Source organism: Apium graveolens, chromosome 7 (assembly GCF_009905375.1).
Source record: "Apium graveolens cultivar Ventura chromosome 7, ASM990537v1, whole genome shotgun sequence".
NCBI lineage: Eukaryota > Viridiplantae > Streptophyta > Magnoliopsida > Apiales > Apiaceae > Apium > Apium graveolens.
The window spans coordinates 41,504,303-41,515,897 of NC_133653.1; the positions used below are offsets into that span (position 1 = coordinate 41,504,303).

Below are 11,595 nucleotides of genomic sequence, written 5' to 3' on the forward strand. Positions count from 1 at the left end.
GTTCCGTGCAGAATGGAATACTTGGAAGAAAAGATATCTGATTGATATATTTTAGGAAGCAGAATTATATTCCATATCAATTAGCGATTATCTTGTAACTGTGTAGTATATAAACACAGACATAGGGTTTACACTATAAGTGTTATCATATTCGAGAAGATTATTCATTGTAACCCTAGTAGCTCTCGTGATATTTGTTCATCACTGAGAGGTAACAGTTCCATACTGTAACAGAGTTTATTGTTTCAATAAAGTTTGTTTTCTGTTACTTAAGATATTAAAGTTCGATTTGATTGTATTATACACTGTATTCACCCCCTCTACAGTGTGTGTGACCTAACAAGTGGTATCAGAGCCTATCTGTTAACACACATACAGTTAAAGATCCAAACACAATCATGTCTGACACAGAAACTCCAACTAAGCCTACCAAAACTGAGGAACCACCAAAGACACAAATTCAGAGTTGGTATGAGACCATCAGAGTTCCCATACTGAGACCATCTGAATATCCCATATGGAAGGTAAGGATGACCATGTTCCTGGAAGCAACAGATCCAGAATATCTTGATAGAATCAAGGAAGGGCCTCACAAACCAACCAAGCTTGCTGTTGCAGTTGTAGGTGAAGCAGCAAAGACTGTACCAAAGGAAAAGAGTGATTATACTGCTGAAGATATAACATCAATTGCTAAGGATGCTAAGGTACGACACTTACTGCATAGTGCCATTGATAATGTAATGTCAAACAGGGTAATCAACTGCAAGACTGCTAAGGAGATATAGGATGCTCTGGAAACAAGGTGTCAGGGAACTGACACAATTAAGAAGAACAGGAAGACAATACTCACTCAAGAGTATGAACACTTTGACTCAAAGAATAATGAGTCATTGAATGATTTATATGATAGATTTGTCAAACTTTTGAATGATTTGTCATTGGTTGATAAAGAGTATGATCTTAAAGATTCAAACCTTGAATTCCTGTTAGCTCTTCCTGAATGCTGGGATTTGAAGGCAACAACAATAAGAGACAACTACAATCTTGATGAAACAACTCTTGATGAAATCTATGGAATGCTCAAGACTCATGAACTTGAGATGGAACAAAGAAGCAAGAGGAAAGGAGGAAAGTCAAGAACAGTTGCTCTTAAGGCTGAAGAAGAATCCCCAAAGCAGCTTCCTCAAGGAAAGACAAGGGTAAAGCTCTTGTTATAAAGTCTGATACTGAGTCATCAAGTTCTGAAAGTGATGATGACTCAGATTCTGAAAGCTTGCCTGAGACTGATGCTGATGAGGAGATGATGAAGCTGTGTGCTCTTATGGTGAAAGGAATCACAAAGATTGCATACAGGAAGTTCAGGAAGGGAAAGAAGTTTTCCAGGAAAGGCATAAGTTCTGATAAGAAGAATTTCAGAAGATCTGAAGGTAGAGGAGGAAAGTCTGACAGAGGAGATTATACCAATGTTAAATGCTATAACTGTGGTGAGAAAGGCCACATATCTCCTGATTGCAAAAAGCTAAAGGGTGACAAAGGCAAGGCTCTTGTCACAAAGCAGAAAAGCTGGACAGACACCTCAGACTCTAAAAGTGAGGAGAACTATGCATTAATGGTAAATGCTGATAAAGAAAGTGCTGAGAGCAGTTCTGAAGCTGCTGAAACAAAGGTACCTCAGACTACTTATGCTTTTCATACTGATGATATTAATGAGTTGAGAAGATATCTTAAAACCATGTTTGTTAGTTATAGAGATCAAACTTTAACATGTGAAAGATTAACTTCTGAAAATCTTACTTTTAAGAAAAGAAATGATTTCTTAGAAAAAGAGTTAGTCATGTTTCATCAAACTCAGAAGGATAGAGATGATGCTTTCTATGTTAGGGATGAAGTGCTAAAAATGAATGAATCTCTAAAAACTGAGTTAGAAAAGGAAAGAGAGATTATCAGAACTTGGACTAATTCTGGCAAAACAACTCAAAATTTGCTAAGTAGTGGAAACTGGAAAGAGGGCTTAGGTTATGGAGAGGATAAGAACGATAAAGGAACTGAAGAAATTAAGCCTGTTGTTAAGCAAAAGCCAAAGTTAAAACCTGTTAAGTTTGTAACTGTAAAGTCTGAAAATGAGAAATCAGAAGTTAAAGAGGAATTAACTTCTGACAAACTAAAACAGGAAAAGACAGCTGAAGTAAACATAGGCTTAATGACAAAGAAGCAGCTTAAGTATAAGCTGAAAGATGTTAAGAATGCAAACAAGGTAAAATCACCTAGGAAAAATAGGAATGGAAAGGAAGGTGTGAATAAAAGCAATAATTATAAACCTGTTCCTGATGCTCCTAGGAAAACATGTCATAACTGTGGAAGTTCTAATCATCTGGCTTCTTTTTGCAGGAAGAATAAGAATATTAACTCCTTACCTTCAAAATCAGGAGTTAAGAGTCAGTCTGTTAGATATAAACCACAAAATCCTTGTTTTCATTGTGGTAGTTTATGGCATTCCATTTATACTTGTAAGGAATATCATAGTTTGTACTATGATTATTATCAAATAAAACCTTCTTTGAAGAAAGTTTCCATTGTTCCTTCTAGTGTAAATTCTGATTCAAAGTCTGATAATGTAAGTTCTGAAAAGAAAAATGTTAACATAAACTCTGATGCTAAATCCGCTGCAAATGTTAACAAACTTAATAAGACCAAAGGATCCAATCAAGTCTGGGTCCTTAAAACTAATAATTAGTGGTCTTTGTGATTGCAGGGCAACAGGAAAAATATTCTAGTTCTGGACAGTGGATGTTCAGGACATATGACTGGAAATAAGGCCCTGCTATCAGACTTTGTGGAGAAAGCTGGCCCAAGTGTTTCCTATGGAGATGGCAGCAGGAATGGCACGTCACGGCCATTCCTGAGGAGATATGGGACTCTGTCCCACAGGAGGTACTGACCCACCTCCTGTTCTTCTATATGGATTACCATCGCCATCTGGAGCGATTGGAGGAGGAAAGGCTAAAAGCTCTCCACCAGCAAGAGCGAATCATCCGACTCGCCATTCTGTTTGTCGAGAATAGGAAGAAGAAATGATTTAATCTTGTCTTCTTCCTATTTTTCTTCATCATCAGCTTTGTCAGGCTTCTTAGCTAGGACTAAGGCTGTTGATGTTAGGTTTAGCAGCTTAGGGAAATCTTGTATAAATTCTGATGTAATCTCAATTTCATGAATGTATTCACTTGATATATTAATGAAATTTGTTTTTGTTTCAAGATTTTGTCTCTAAGATATTTTGTAATGCATTGATAAATCCTGATTGATATTCTGATGACCATATAAATTCTGTTTAAATTTAAGTTCTAACTTTCCTTTATCAGTACTTATTCATATGATTTATCTTGGTCGTTTTCACTTGACTTATTTTCAGAATATTAATGTTGCAGTGAAAAATAATTCCATAAGTGGGAACGGCTTTAATTTTGAATTAAAACTGTTTCACCTTAATTAATGGCATATCTGGGTAAGTGGAATGGTTTTTTCCTTGAAAACAGGCGAGTGGGTAAGTAATAATTACTGTTTTCTCGAGCCCAGTAACTATCCGTTATTACTGCATGTCTGACAGGTGTCCAACGGTAACATTTTTTTCAGAGTATAAGTACGACAGAGAGAGGATTTCTTTAATCTTTTATTTCCTTCATATTTTTTTCTCTCTACTTGCTTTTACTCTCACTTTCTCTCATCTTCTCACGTTGGTTTTTCATACAGACATTTTATCAAACACCTAACAGACACTTTTTCATCTAAATTTTTCACATGGCACCTAAGGATTTAATCATTGATGGAGCTAAGTTTGTTCCAAACAACTATGCTGTAATTCTTGATCATGCTGAAGCTCCATCTGAATTGCATTTTGTGCAAGATCTTCTTGCACACAGTGAGATTGGGTATGCATTAACCCAGCCTTCATTCTTTTCGAGCCAACAAGTTCTGACATTTTGGCGGACTGGGCACTTTGATGATGGTGGTAAACATGGCACTCCCAGTATTGTTTTCGAAGTGGGTGATTCATCTTATGCAGTTACTCCTGGTACAATACGCAGGGCTCTACATCTCCCAGAAGAGTGTACTTTTTCAATTCCAGAGGAATCAGCTCTTCAGGAGTTAATGGCTAATTTGGGATATGAAAAGAGTTTGGAAAAACTTGGGCAGTTGAAACGGGCTCATATCAGAAGAGAATGGAGCTTCTTCTTTGACTGCATCACCAAAGCTTTTGGGAACAAATGTTCGAATTTTGATGCTATCCCAATTCTGAGTCAGCACATCGGGTATGCTATTATCAATCAAACTCATTTTGATTTTGCAACTGGTATAATTGGTTTTATTGGGGATAGGATGACAGAGGATAGGAATGTTGTCTATTTTGCTAGATTCTGTCAACTTATTTATACTTTTTGTACTGATGAACCTCAATTAGTCAGTTCCTCAACCACACCTTTTAAAGTTGCAAAACGCTACTTTAATGACCTGGTAAATGCTGACACTAAGAAATCAGTGGTTAGACCATTACAGATTCCTCAGTCTGTAAAACAGATCCTAGTAAATGCTGATCCTGATACTTATAGATCTGTTTACTCTGATGTCCAACCAACAACAAACACCCAAAAACCATCATCCTCAGCACCTACCATTCATTCTACTCAACCTACCCTCAGGACATATCTCAAATCCTATCTCTCCACTTCACAGATTGTTCAACCCTCATCCTCAGCACCTACTGTGAAGCCTTCATCCTCCAAGCCAAAGAGGACAAAGACTGTTCCTCAAACACCTCAAAAGAGAAGGAGGATTGCCTTGAGAGATGAATCTGATACTGAGGAACAGGTTCCTTCTTCAGAACCTGTTATAAGTGAAGCTGAGAAAGAGACTTCTCAGAGGGATTCTGGAATTGGGGGAGCTAGGCTTCTCAAGAGGCTTAGAAGAATGACAGTTCCTGACACTCCAAAGGAATCCAAATCAACAAAGAGATACAAGAAACAGAGGGCACACAGGCCAGTTTCAGATGATGAAGAGGAAGTAGCTAAGGAAGGGGATCAGGAATCTCTGATCTCACAAGACAAGGAATTTGCTCCAGTCATTTCTTCTCCATCAACTCCACTCAGGAAGCTGTTTCTGAAAAGGCTAACACACCATCTGTGTCTCCTGTTGATCCAGGCACAAGTGCTGATATTGATGTTCAATACTTGGTTGTGCCTGAAGTAATTCTCTTAGAAGCTCCACCTGCAACTAATCCTTCAACAACACCTGTTACTGATGTTGTTCAAACTCCAGAGTTATCAATAACACCTTCTCTGCATCATGATGCTAATGATCAGACTTTAGGTGAGCATCAGGATTTGGCTGTTGATCAGAACTTAGAACCAGATCAGCAATTAGAGGATGCTGAAACCTCCATTGCTACTCACATTGTTGTCTTATCAGAAGATACTGATTCTTTAAGTTCTGATGCTGCAAATGCTGGAGATACTGGTGATGCTTCTCCAACTGCAGATGCTGATGCAGCAGGTCCTTCAGGACATGCTCCTCAACAGACTATTCTAAAGTCTGAACTGGTTAAGAAGTTTGTTACCGGAGAAGCACCAGTACCTTGGAGTGAAACTCCTGCAGGACAGGAGTGGACTAAGGAATGAAACTCAGTTTCATGTGTTCCAACTGAAAAGCATCTTGCTAAGCACTTGACTAAAGCTGATGAAATGTTAAATTCTGATGATTTCAAAACCCAGCTTAGAGTCACTGCATTGAGTACTAAACATCTACAAGGTCTTGACTCAACTACTCATGCAGAGCTACACAAGATTCAGGAAGAATTTATCAAACAGGAACAAGTTTGGAAAATTGATAAGAAAAAGTTCTTCCAACCTACCTTTGACAGGATTGCTTATATTGAGAAGACTCAAGATCATCAACAAGCTCAGATTGATGATATTCTGAAAAATCAAGCTTCTCAGCAATCACAACTGACTGAAATCCAATCCTCAGTGGAATTGCTTATCTCTCTTTTACTACCTGCTGATGCCAAAAAGGGGGAGAAAGTAATTAAATCCAAATGCAAGACTGACAAGATACTGACAGGGAAGGATGATGAAAAAGATGATCGAGGAAACCCTGGAATGGGTAGAGGTCATAGTCAAGGTAGAAGATTCACATCAAGAAAAGCTGAAATCACAAGTCACAGGACAAGTTCTGATACTGGGAAAAGAATAAGTTCTGCTGCTGGTAAAAGGATAAGTTCTGATGAACTTTTAGATCTTGATGAGGAAATGTCAAGACAGTTATTTCTTCAGGAAAATCCAGGAATGGACTTGGAAAGTTTAATGGAAGAAGAAGCCAGACTTAAATCAGAGAAAGTCACATCTAAATCTGAAGCTTCTGGTAAAAAGCCACTTCGAAAACTCAAAGGCATTGTGATCAAAGAAAGGACATATACTGAAGCAACATTTGCTATATCACAACCGTAGATAGATCCAAGATCCAAGGGTAAAGAAAAGGTTGGTGAACCTATCAAGATTTATGTGCCTCCAGAGGATGAAGAAATTACTGATGAAAAGGATAATCTTGCTCTGACTTCAAGAAAAATTCTTAAAACAACCTCTGACATGGCTCAAGTTGTTCAGAGTCAAGAAATTGTAAGTTCTGATATTCAGAAGAAGCAAGTAACCTCTGACATAGCTCAAGTTAACTTGATATCAGAAGATAGACCAAAGACACTCCTACCAGGATTCACTAAAGCAAAACAGACTCAACCTTTGAAGACTACTGCAAGTGGTTTTGAAGCTAGAGTAGTTACTGGAAAGGAAGCAAGAGATAAAACTGGATTGGGAAGTGCTGATGAAAGAAGAATACATAACACTACCAATGATCCAACTTCCTTGAGTGAACCAGGTATTGGAGCAACTCCTGAGAGATTGAATCAACTGGAATCTGTACAGATGGTTTACCATACCTACTTGAAAGAATACATCTTGTTGTATTTCATGACAGATGGTAGGGTTTATCATATAAGACAAAATGCCATTCCATTGAAGTATTTTGAAGAATTGGAGCATGTACTATTCTTACTTCAAGTGGATGACAGAATAACAGGAACTGCTGCAAACTATTTGAAAGAACAAATTCAAAGACAGAAAAGGCTTTATTCTGTTAAGTCTGACAGCACATACGTTCCAAAGTACAGAGATCACAATGGTGATATAGTTGAAATGAAGCCCAACACTGCTAAGATTATAACTACCTTTCTGGGGTACAGGGCTGTTGAATTCAATCTTGAGTCTGATAAAGCTTATTTGATCAGACTGGATCAGGATATAAGAAAAGCAAAGATCAATGATCTCAGAGCTGCAATCTTTCAAATTGGTGAAGATACTGCAGAGCTTAAAGATGCCAAAAAGAGAATGATTGATGAACTCAGATATGCTGAGAAATGTTTGTTGAAGAACTATCTCAGAACAACTCCTGACATCAGAGAGATCAGATGATGAAGCCAAGTCGAAGATCTACAACTGCTTAAATTCTGATATTTGTACAGACTGAAGTTGATATCAGAAGTTGAATATTGGTAAATTTTTAAGGACTGTAAGTTGTAGTTATCTAGTCTAATTCTCATGCATTTGTACTTAATGTTTTTGACATCATCAAATATCTGTTAAACTTGTATATTATGCTAATTTACAAGTTGGGGGAGATTGTTAGATATATTTGATAATGTCATGGCTAATATAATTTATGTTTAGATTTCAGATCTTACTTAACAGGACAAATCAGTACTTAACCGTTGATCAGTACTTATACTGGAAGTCAGGACTTAAGGATATCAGTACTTATATTATCAGGAGATAATCATCATAAGTTAGATATCAGAACTTAAGTGCTGAAGGACGATCAGATAAGGACAATAGCTGATTAAAGGAAAGAAGATCAAGATAAACATAAGAAGAGATATGCATGAAGAAGGAGTTCCGTGAAGAATGGAATACTTGGAAGAAAAGATATCTGATTGATATATTTTAGGAAGTAGAATTATATTCCATATCAATTAGCGATTATCTTGTAACTGTGTAGTATATAAACACAGACATAGGGTTTACACTATAAGTGTTATCATATTCGAGAAGATTATTCATTGTAACCCTAGTAGCTCTCGTGATATTTGTTCATCACTGAGAGGTAACAGTTCCATACTGTAACAGAGTTTATTATTTCAATAAAGTTTATTTTCTGTTACTTAAGATATTAAAGTTCGATTTGATTGTATTATACACTGTATTCACCCCCTCTACAGTGTGTGTGACCTAACATGAACACTTCGACATCATTTCCAATCATATCAGAGAATATAACCATCATGCATCTCTGAAAAGTGGCAGGTGCACCACATAAGCCAAACGAAACTCTGCGAAAAGCAAATGTGCCAAATGGATAAGTGAAAGTAGTCTTTTCTTGATCTTCTGGTGCAATACAAGTCTGATTGTAACCCGAATAGCCATCCAGAAGATAATAATACTCATGAACAGCCAACCTGTCAAGCATCTGATCAATAAATGGAAGAGGGAAGTGATCCTTTCTTGTGGCTTTGTTCAATTTTATGTAATCCATGCATTCCCTCCATCCTGTGACTGTTCGAGTGGGGTTGAGCTCATTCTTCTCATTTGCTACCACAGTAATACCTCATTTCTTAGGTACACATTGCACGGGGCTCACCCAAGAACTGTAAGAAATAGGATATATAATTTCTACATCCAGCCACTTTAGAATTTCTTTCTTCACCACTTCTTTCATGATAGGATTAAGTCTTCGATGTTGCTCAATAGTCGGCTTACTACCTTCTTCTAGCAGAATTTTATGCATATAGTACGAAGGGCTGATCCCTTTTATATCTGCTATAGTCCATCCGATGGTCGATTTGAATTCTCTCAAGATCCTCAAGAGCTTGTCCTCCTCACTACCTGAAAGGTCAGATGCAATAATAACAGGCAAAGTAGATGCATCACCTAAAAAAGCATACCTCAAGTGTTCAGGCAATGGTTTAAGCTCCAAAGTAGGTGCTTCCTCAATAGATGGTTTGAGCTTTCCCTCAGCATTCTTGATATCGGTATTACCAAGAGATTCAAATGGCATGTCTAACTTTCACCTCCAAGGAGAAACATTTAGATATTGTAGTTGCTCATTGCCTTCCTCATCTTTACTGTCAAATTCCACCATTAAGGCTTTCTTTAAGGCATCAGACATTAGCACATGATCAAGTTTTGAGGTTACCGTAGAATCAATCAAATCCACCTTTAAGCACTCCTCGTCTTCTGTAGGGAATTTTATCGCCTTGAATACATTGAATGTCACATCCTGATCCTGCACCCTCATAGTAAGTTCACTGCACATCTATCAAGGTACGACCTGTAGCCAAGAAAGGTCTTCCCAAGATTATGGGAATCTTCTTATCTTCCTCAAAATCAAGAATGACAAAGTCTGCAGGGAAGAAGAGCTTATCCACCTTTACGAACACGTCTTCCACGATACCTCGTGGGTATGTAATAGAACGATCAGCCAATTGTAGAGACATGTAGGTGGGCTTTGGATCAGGCAAATTCAGCTTTTTGAAGAGAGACAACAGCATCAGATTGATGCTTGCTCTCAAATCGCAAAGGCACTTGTCAAAAGACAACTTACCAATGGTGCAATGAATGGTGAAACTACCTGGATCTTTAAGCTTTGGAGGTAATTTTTGTTGCAGCACAGCACTGCACTCTTTCGTTAGAGCAATGGTATCAAGGTCATCCAGTTTCACCTTCCTTGAAAGAATATTTTTCATGAATTTCGCATAACTAGGCATTTGCTCCAGAGCCTCAGCGAAAGGTATGTTGATGTGAAGTTTCTTGAACACCTCCAGAAACTTACCAAATTGCTTATCCAACTTTTGTTTTTGCAATCTCTTAGGAAAAGGTGGTGGAGGATAGAGCTGTTTCTCCCATATATTACCCTCAGGAAGAGTCTATTCAACAATAGTCTTCCTTGGTTCCACCTCTTTTTCCTTTTGCTTCTCTTCTTCATCTTCAACTTCAGATCCCTCATCTTTTGCTTTTTCAGCATCAGCAACTTTTCCAGACCTTAAGGTAATAACTTTGACTTGCTCTTTAGCTTCCTTCCTTCCTGGCACTTCAGTATCGCTGGGAAGTGTGCCAGGTTGACGATTGAGCATAGCATTGGCTATTTGACCGATTTGATTTTCCAAGGTCTTGATAGAAACAACCTGACTTTTGCACAACAGCTTTAGCTCCTCGAAATCAGTACTATAAGGTGGAGCAACACCTCCTTGTTGAGGATATGATTTCCATTGAGCATATTGCTGATGTTGCATAAATCCAGATGGATTAAACTATTTACTTACACCTTGCTGATATGGTTGCTGAACAGTATTCTGAATATTGCTCCAGCTGAAATTGGGATGATTTCTGTTATTAGGATGATAAGTAGCTGGCACAGGCTGCTGCGGTCGCTGATAATTATTCACATACTGAACAGATTCATTAACGAGAGAACACTGATCCGTGGCATGAGAGCCTGCACAAACCTCACAGACCATAGCTATCTGATTGACTCCATAGTTGGCTAAAGAATCAACCTTCATAGACAGCGCTTGGAGCTGCGCTGCAATAGTTGTGGCTGCATCTACTTCCAAAATACCTGCTACCTTCCCATGCATCATCCTATGAGTTGGGTTTTGATGCTCATTTGCAGCCATAGTTTCAATAAGATTATAGGCTTCAGTATATCTTTTGGCCCACAAGGTGCCTCCAACTGATGCATTGAGCATGGGCCGAGATTGGGCCCCCAAACCTTTGTAGAACCCAGTGATCACCATCCAGTCAGGCATACCATGATGTGGACACTTTTTCAATATCTCCTTATAGCACTCCCATGCTTCGCACATAGATTATGTTGGTTGTTGCGCAAACTGAGTAAGAGCACTTCTCATAGCTGCAGTCTTGGCCATTGGATAAAACTTTACCAGAAAATTTTGCGCAAGATCTTGCCAATTAGTGATGGACCCATCTGGTTCAGAATGTAACCATTCCTTAGCTTTATCCCTCAGAGAGAATGGGAAAAGCCTCAGCTTGATAGCCTCATCAGTAACACCATTATATTTGAAAGTACTACAGATCTCGACAAAATTCCTGATATGCAAGTTGGCGTCCTAATGACCACTGATGGCAAGTACATTAACTAAACAAATTAACACCGAGTCCCCGGCAACGGCGTAAAAAACTTGTTAGGCACAAAACACGCGCTAATAATTCACGCAAGTATACGCATTCGCAAGTAATATAGAATGATTTCTAGTTCGTTCCCACAGAGACTCGGACTAATTATATTTAATTAACACTCACTCACCAATGTATGATTACTTCGCAATGTCAAGACAATAACACTTAAGGTTGATTAACTAATTATTAACTACAATTAAATACGAGAATAAAACACTTAAATTATTACTTGAATTAACAATATTAAAAACACATGAGATCATAACTTCATTACTACTTCCTTCAATAGTCATTGTTATTA

The 11,595-nt window shown here is 38.0% G+C and overlaps 1 pseudogene; it reads left to right on the top strand.

The window, feature by feature from the left end:
- The first annotated feature begins 10,901 nt into the window (after positions 1-10,901).
- On the top strand, positions 10,902-11,016 carry LOC141675920 (small nucleolar RNA R71; annotated as a pseudogene).
- Positions 11,017-11,595: the final 579 nt, after the last annotated feature.